The 8080-nt window shown below is 34.7% G+C and overlaps 1 pseudogene; it reads left to right on the top strand.

Annotated features, from left to right (window-relative positions):
- The first annotated feature begins 306 nt into the window (after positions 1-306).
- The window catches only part of LOC140512352 (ubiquitin carboxyl-terminal hydrolase 16-like), a 135560-nt pseudogene continuing 127786 nt past the window's right edge, over positions 307-8080 (top strand).

Raw genomic sequence — 8080 nt, 5'->3', positions numbered from 1 at the left:
CTCATTTCTTCTCACCTCCCCTATCTACCTCTCCATTGGAAAAAGTTTTTCTTGCTACTTTTATGTGAGATAATTTACCCTCTTCTAACTCTCCCTTTCTCTTTCCCCCAATATATTCTTTTCTCACCTCTTAATTTTATTTTTTAGATATCATTCCTTCATATTCAACTCACCTTTTGACCTCTTTCTATATCTATATGAATGTATATATGTATATGTGTATGATTATGCTCATGAAGCAAAAGAACCTGAAATCACTGTAAATCACTCTGGTAAATTAACAGAAAATGCCTGTTGGATGTGAGGATGAGCATCAGACACAACAAACTCTTGATGGCAAAAATAGGAGGAGATCCAAATTCACCACCAAACAATGATGATCCAGATGGTAATAACAAATACCAACATGTACCAAATTATGTCAACACATATAGCAATGTTAACGCAGTAGATGATGTATGGCCGGTTTATCCACAAGGGGTAATATTTGACAAGAGAGGCATGTATAAGAAATCACCAGACTTAAAAACAACTGCACCTTTCACTTGTGAAACCAACACACCAGGACAAATACTTCTAAAATTTACTCTACAGTTTACTGATCAATATAATCAGAATTTGCAATCAAATGCAAAAATAAATATATTTGCCTCATTTTATTAGAGAGGTAAATTAACTTTAAATGGTAGATGGAGAGCATCAGTAACATTTAATTCAAACACTGACATATAATTATGAGTGTATACACATGTGTGTACATATATGTGTATGTATGTATATGTATGTGTGTATATATGTATACATATGCATATGTGATTATTTGAATTTTAAACAATGGGTACCTGACTATTAAGGAAAAACTGCATTTCTCATCATGCCTGGAAAACAAATACCTTTCAAGTTAATTGGTATAATATTCACAATGTGTGTGAAAACAAATTACTAAAATGCATATATAATCAATAAAAGCTTTGCAAAGAATCAACTAAAGTATCTTGGAAAACCAAATATCTATGGCAAATTGCCTTAAGTAAGGGTGGGTAGGTAGGCATGCCATTCACTGTCTTGTATATGAGCTGACATCAGCCACCAACCATCCAGCTAGCTGGAATACACACATACACATACATATATACATATACACACATATGCATATACATACATACATGTACACATATACATATGTTTCCTTGGACTACCCTGATACTGAGAAAAGTCTCATGAGTTGCAAAAATCATGTTTGTAAGTAGGAATTAAATAGCTCAACTTCAATAAGTCCCTTATGATTTCTCTTTCCTATTTACCTGTTCAAGCTTCTCTTGATTCTTGTATTTGAAAGTCATAATTTCTATTCAGCTCTTTTTTTTATCAAGAATGTTTGAAAATTCTCTGTTTCATTGAGTGTCCATTTTCCCCCCTGAAGTATTATATTCAGTTTTGTTGGATAAGTGATTCTTGGTTTAAACCTAGCTCCTTTGGCCTCTAGAATATCTTATTCCAAGTCCTCTGGTCTCTTAATGTAGAAGCTGCTAGATCTTGTATTATTCTGATTGTGTTTCCACAATACTTAAATTGTTTCTTTCTGACTGCTTGTAATATTTTCTCCTTAACCTGGGAACTCTGGAATTTGTCTCCAATATTCCTAGGAGTTTTACTTCTGGGATCTCTTTCAAGAGGTGATTGGTGGATTCTTTCCATTTCTCTTCTCCCTTCTAGTTCTAGAATTTCAGGGCAGTTCTCCTTCATAATTTTTTGAAAGTTGATCTGTAGGATCTTTTTTTTTTTTATCATGACTTTAATGACCACCTGGTTCAATAATTTTTAAATTATCTCTTCTACATCTATTTTCCATGTCAGTTTTTTTTTCAATGAAATATTTCACTTTGTCATCTTAATAGCAAGCAAAGTAAGATTTTTTTTTCTGTTTTTCTGGATTGAGTTTTAGCCAATTAATTGCCTTTCATTGAGTCTTGCCTTCAATTGAATCAATTGAGAATTTTTGATTGGAAACAGCATATATATTGTATGGTATTGCTTGGAAAATTGAAACAGAGCTAAAAGAGAGAAGTGGGCATGAACAGGCTAGGGGAACATGCTTGTGGGGAGGCCTAACAGAATGTTGGTGATATTGGTGCTCTGACCATTGATCTGTGTTGATTTCTTAGAAACCCTGATTGTTGATCTGTGCTAATTTCTCAGACAGAAGCCCTGTCTGTTGGTCTTTATGAGTGAATTGAAATGATGGTGTTGGTGTTGTGTATAAATGCTGTTATACCTGTTAGCCTTTGTTTTCCTAGAAACAGAAACTGTGAGCAGAAACCTCTGGAGCCTGCTGTCAGGCAGAAGCAGGAAGAGTTTGGAGAGGAACAGTCCCCATGGACTGAGATAAGGAGCAGGAACAGAAAAGCTACGTGTGAACCCAAGCAAGAGCTGGGAACGGTCAGTCCATGAGGAAGAGCCATGGGATTTGGATGTCGGTTTTGAGTCAAAAAATAAGAGGGCTTTACTTGGACACTGTGTATTGGTTAAGGAGATTTTTCTTACAGTGACCTAGAGGTGGATAGTGTGGTATTGTCTGCTACCCCTTAAGGACGCATCATGATAGGGAAGGTCCTAGCCTGGGACACCCTGACTTTGGGTTACAATGATATATGCTATGTACCATATGACACATTTAGTGTTATGAGATACATATATGTATTAGATGATATGTTTTACTTAAGGATGTTTCTATGAATGTTATGCTTTTATTTATTGAATAATGTTTAGTTTATTGCTGACTAAATAGAGAGCTCATTATACTATGTGATTATACCCTTAAAGTCATTCACAGCAGCAGTCCTTGGGTGTGCTACTGTGATTTGGCATTACAGTCTTCTAATTTTTTTTTTTCATTTTTTGGTTCTGTTTTATAACTTCTTAATTTCTCACAAACTCATTAAGTTCCATTTGCTCCATTCTAATATTCTAAGAATTATTTGTTTCAGTAAGCTTTTGGGCCTCCTTTTCCATTTGACCAATTCTACTTTTTGAGGCATTCTTCTCCTCATTGGCTTTTTGGACCTTTTTACCATTTGAATTAGTCTATTTTTTAAGGTGTTATATTCTTCAGTATTTTTTGGGTCTTCTTTAACGAACTGATGAGTTGTTTTTCATGCCTTTCTTGCATCACTCTCATTTCTTTTCCCAATTTTTCTTCTACTTCTCTAACTTGATTTTCAAAATCCTTTTTTGAACTCTTCCATGGTCTGTGACCAATTCATATTTTTCTTGGAGGCTTTAGATGTAGGAGCTTTGACTTTGTTGTCTTCTTGTGGTTGCATGTTTTGATCTTCTTTGTCACCAAAGTAAGATTCTATAGTCTGTTGATTTTTTTTTCCTACACTGCCTGCCTCATTTTCCTAGCCAAATATTTCATTTCTCTCTCTTTGTTTAGGTAGTTCTCTGCTTCCTGTGGGGGGAAGTGGCAGTGTACTCTCCTTAACGTCAGAGGTTTTGTGCAGCTGTTGTCAGAGATACCTCTTGGTGCCAGTAAATTTTCAGTTCTTCCAAGGTGGAATGATTAAAGAAGTATTTGCTCCTTTTCTGGCCTGTACTCTGGTCTGCAAGTGACCACAAGCATTCTTTTTTCTTGGAACCATGGGAAGGAATCCTTCTCCATAGAATCACAAGTTACATCACTTCAGTGCTCCTCCTCACCCCAGGACCACCACTTAGGACTGTGACCCTGATCCAAGCAGGGCAAAGCAAGAAACTCCTGCCTCAGTGCTAGCAAAGAGATCCTTGCAATAGCCCTCTGATCAGCTGCTCAATCCCACATTGTCTACAGGTGGTTGCTCTGAAAGCAGTTGCTGCTGCTGCCCCCTTCACAACCACTCCACCACCCTGGGGCTAGGACTGGATCATACTACTCTTTCATCCAGGTCTGACAGAATTTTCCCACTGACTTTCTATGCTGGCTTTGCCATTTGTGAATCAAAAAGTCTGCCACAGCTGCCAGTGATTCAGAGAGTCAACCTTTCAGGCTGTCTTAGGCTAGAGACTTGTTTCACTTCATCATGTTGTCTGTTCTGCAGCTCTAGAATTTGTTTAGAGTTTTTTCTTACAGGTATTTGGAGGAGTTTTGGTGGCAACTCAAGCAAGTCCCTGCTTTTACTCTTTCATCTTGGCTCCACACTCATCCTTGTTAATTTCTTTAATGCTCCTGTCTAGGGTCTTTTTTTTGATCATGTCTTTCAAGTAGTCCAATAATTCTTAAATTATCTTTCTTGCATCTATTTTACAGATCAATTTTTTTTCTTCCCAGCAAAATATTTTGCATTTATTTATATTTTTTTCATTATTTTGATTTTGTTTGATTGATTTGTGGTGACTAATAAAATCAGGAGCTTCCACTTGCTGAATTCTGATTTTTAAGGAATTATTTTCTTCAGTTAATTTTTGCACCTCCTTTTCTATCTGGTCCATTCTTCATTTTAAGGAATTTCTTCCTTCAATGGATTTTTTACCCCAATTTGGACAATTGTATTTTTAAGGAATTGTTTTCTTCAGTCAATTTTTGTCTTTCCTCTTGTGAGATGCTGACTCTTTCTTGCATACCTCTCATTTCTTTTCTCCAATTTCTCTTCTACCACTCCTATTTGACTTTTAAAATTCTTTTTGAGCTCTTCCAGGAAGGTTTTTTGTTCTTGAGACCAATTCATATTCCCCTTTGAGGTTTCACATGTAGGTATTTTGACAACATTGTTCTCTCCTTAGTTTGTGTTTTGATCTTCCCTATCACCATAATAGCTTTCAATGACCATGGTTCTTTTATTTTTTGCCCTTTTTTTTTTTTTTTTTTTTTTTTACCTATTTCATGGCTTTTAGAGTTGAGCTATGCTTCTGCAGCATAGAGGGCACTGTCTCACACTTCTTGTCCTGGTGTCAGGGACCTGATTACTGACTTTATATGCCAGGGGTCTTAGGTGCTGGTAGCTTGCCTATTGTGCTGAACTGGCTCGCCTTAGGTGCACCAATTGTTGCCTGGTTTCTAGGGTTGGCAATGTACCTTCTGTACTGGAGCTAAAGGCCTCATAGCTGGTCTGCTTTACCACGGGCATACTGAGCTCTAAGAACCTCCTGCTGACTTGCCCAGGTACTATTGTGCTGGATTGTGTTCCCTTTACACCCAGGTGAGACACACTGTTCCTGATGTCCTTTTACATTATCTTAAGCTAGAATATTGTTTTACTCCATTTTTTGTAGGTTCTTTCACTCCAGAATCTGCTTCAAGACTTGATGCAATGTTGTTTCTGAGGGAAACTGGGGATAGCTCAGGCAACTTTCTAGCTTCTCTCTGCCATCTCAAAAGTACATTTTAAAAGGGCAATTAGTTACTAGGCAGGTAGTTACACTTCAATATGATATCAGAGTCCTAATTTGTTTCCATACATTAATATCCTTGATGGTTATTCAGTTTGTGGTGTTACTGGCTATATCTACTCAATATATTTGAGGCTTCCTTTTGTTTTGTTTTGTTTTGTTTTTAAATAGCTGCCATGCAACAAAATTAGCCTAAAATATCTTGACTTCTTAAAAAACTACATTATTGCAGAGATGGGGAATAGTTTTTTTTGACATCCTAGATTAGATAGGTAAAATGTAAGCTCCTTAAGGTAGACATTAATCTTATTTTTGAATTGAGTTTGCACTGTCTTATTTTAATCAACATTTTGACATATAACTGTCAACCAACTATAAGGAAAAATGTTATTAAAGGCTCTGTGCTGAGTTATAGTTTGTATAGCTCTAGTCTCTAATTTATATTGTTTGTCATTGTTGCTCCTCTCATGGTACTTTTCCTTATCCTTCTCCCTTTCCTCATTTTCCTCCTCCCTTTTCTCCCCCTTCAACATTAGATCATTTTTTATTACACAATAGAAAGAACAATAGTCACAGGACCTGGGTTCAAATTCTAGTTATGTTATTTACTATTCTTTAAACTTGACTAAATTATATCACCTTCCTGGACCTCAGTTTTCTCATTTCTATTGAATTGGTGACCTCTAAGATCTATTTCACTTCTGAATTTATAATTCATATGAATTTGAAACATTTCATAAAAAATACTAAGTACACTACATTGCAGTCTAATCAGTTGATCATAAATGTTAAGTTTTAGCTAGATACCTAAAGAGATGTAATACTTCAGTTTTAATGTGAACTGATGGTTTGACTTACTGAAAGTTCTCTTTGCTTCTCTCATTTTAATAATGGTGAAAAATAGAATCCAATGCAATCATATAAGCATCACTTTCCTTTCTATTTTCAACATAAGTATTCAAATTAGGTGTGATCTTTATAATAATTATCTGTTATTTTCTTCTAAGCTTCTCTAAATAGTTTACATTTTCTTTATCAGCAGCAAATCTACAAATGAATTCAGCACATCAAACATGCTCATGTGAAGAACACCTTTTTTGTTATTCCTCATGACAAGCCAGAATAGAATCTGTTGTATTAGTTTCAAGTTGTAGCTATAGACCCACTCACACATGGTGATATCATGAGGGTTGAAAAACTGAAGAAGTTAATAAGTTAAGAAATTTGTAATGTTTTGACTTCATTAGAAAATGAAGGAGAATGTAAATGCAGTTCCTATCCTTTCCACATTTTCTTTACTCCACAAGGCAAATTGGGCCCTTTGGAATGGTATTAACTCCACTAAGAACAATTAATGTGTACTAAATACTCTCTGGATAGAAGGTACCAAAGATATATCTGTTTGATATATCATACCAATTAAATATATTTTGATAAGCGATTAAAATAACTTGAATGCATAATAAAGGATGTGAAAATAGAAAGGATAAAAAGAGAATTATTTAGAAATAATAGTTTGGCAGCATCTTTTTGTTCATGTGATTATATAATTAGATGCACTTCTGTGTATGTATATATGTATATAAATGCATACATTATATATACATAAATATGTGTATATATGTATATGCATATATGTATATATGTACGTGTATATATATATGTATATATATATATATATATATATATATATATATATATATATATATAAATGTGTGTGTATCTGTGTATAAAATTAAATACATATTCTTTCTTCCACATAAATGCTTGGGGCAGCTAGAGATTTATTTAACTTTGTTCTCTGTGAATCATTTTTGTTAATGCTTTGGAGGTGACAATAATCTCCCTATTGAATTTTATTCAAGCTTAATTCTTCCATCTAAATTCTTATGAATTCAAATTACTTTACACTGTATAGGTGGTGCAGTGGATAGAGTACCAGTGCAGGCATCAGGAGGACCTGAGTTAATATCTCAAGTCAGACAATTGACACTCACTAGCTGTGAGACCTTGGGCAAGTCACAACCCCAATTGCCTCATCCTGGATCATCTCCAGTCATCCTGATGAATATCTGGTCACTGGATTCAGGTGACTCTGGAGGAGAAGTGAGGCTGGTGACCTGCACAGCTCTCTCTCACTCAAAACAAAGTCAAGTGCAAGTCATGTCATTATTTCTCTGATGGCATAGTCTTTTTCAGCAACAAAGGATGAGTGCACACAACACACACACACACACACACACACAATTTTCAAAGCAAATAGTACTTATTTCATTGTTATACCAAAAGGTTTACAATAATAGCTCCAAAAATAATTTGCAATGTTCAAAATCATTTTGTATTTTGCTCATACTATGAAATGATTTGGCTAAATTGATTTATTTTATGGAAATTTGTCACCTATTTTCAATGAAAGGTGGCTATATACTGGGTCTTATAAATAAGCTGTGTTCCTTAATTTTTCACATATTCACATTACAGGAATGAATTTTTAGTTAGCAAATAATATGTATTTTTGTCTAAACGAAATATTCTGACGACAATTATTGTCATTCCGAAAATCTGTTTTATGTTAAATACAGTTTCATTATTTTTATTATTATTATCAATAGTAAGAAATGGTATAGATTTAGCAACCACACATGTGGAACTTTTAATTATCTTATAACATTATTTTTACATGCAGCACACAAATCTGACAATTGGCACAAAATGG

This window comes from Notamacropus eugenii, chromosome 6 (assembly GCF_028372415.1).
Source record: "Notamacropus eugenii isolate mMacEug1 chromosome 6, mMacEug1.pri_v2, whole genome shotgun sequence".
NCBI lineage: Eukaryota > Metazoa > Chordata > Mammalia > Diprotodontia > Macropodidae > Notamacropus > Notamacropus eugenii.
This window is presented reverse-complemented; position numbering and strand designations above follow the sequence as displayed.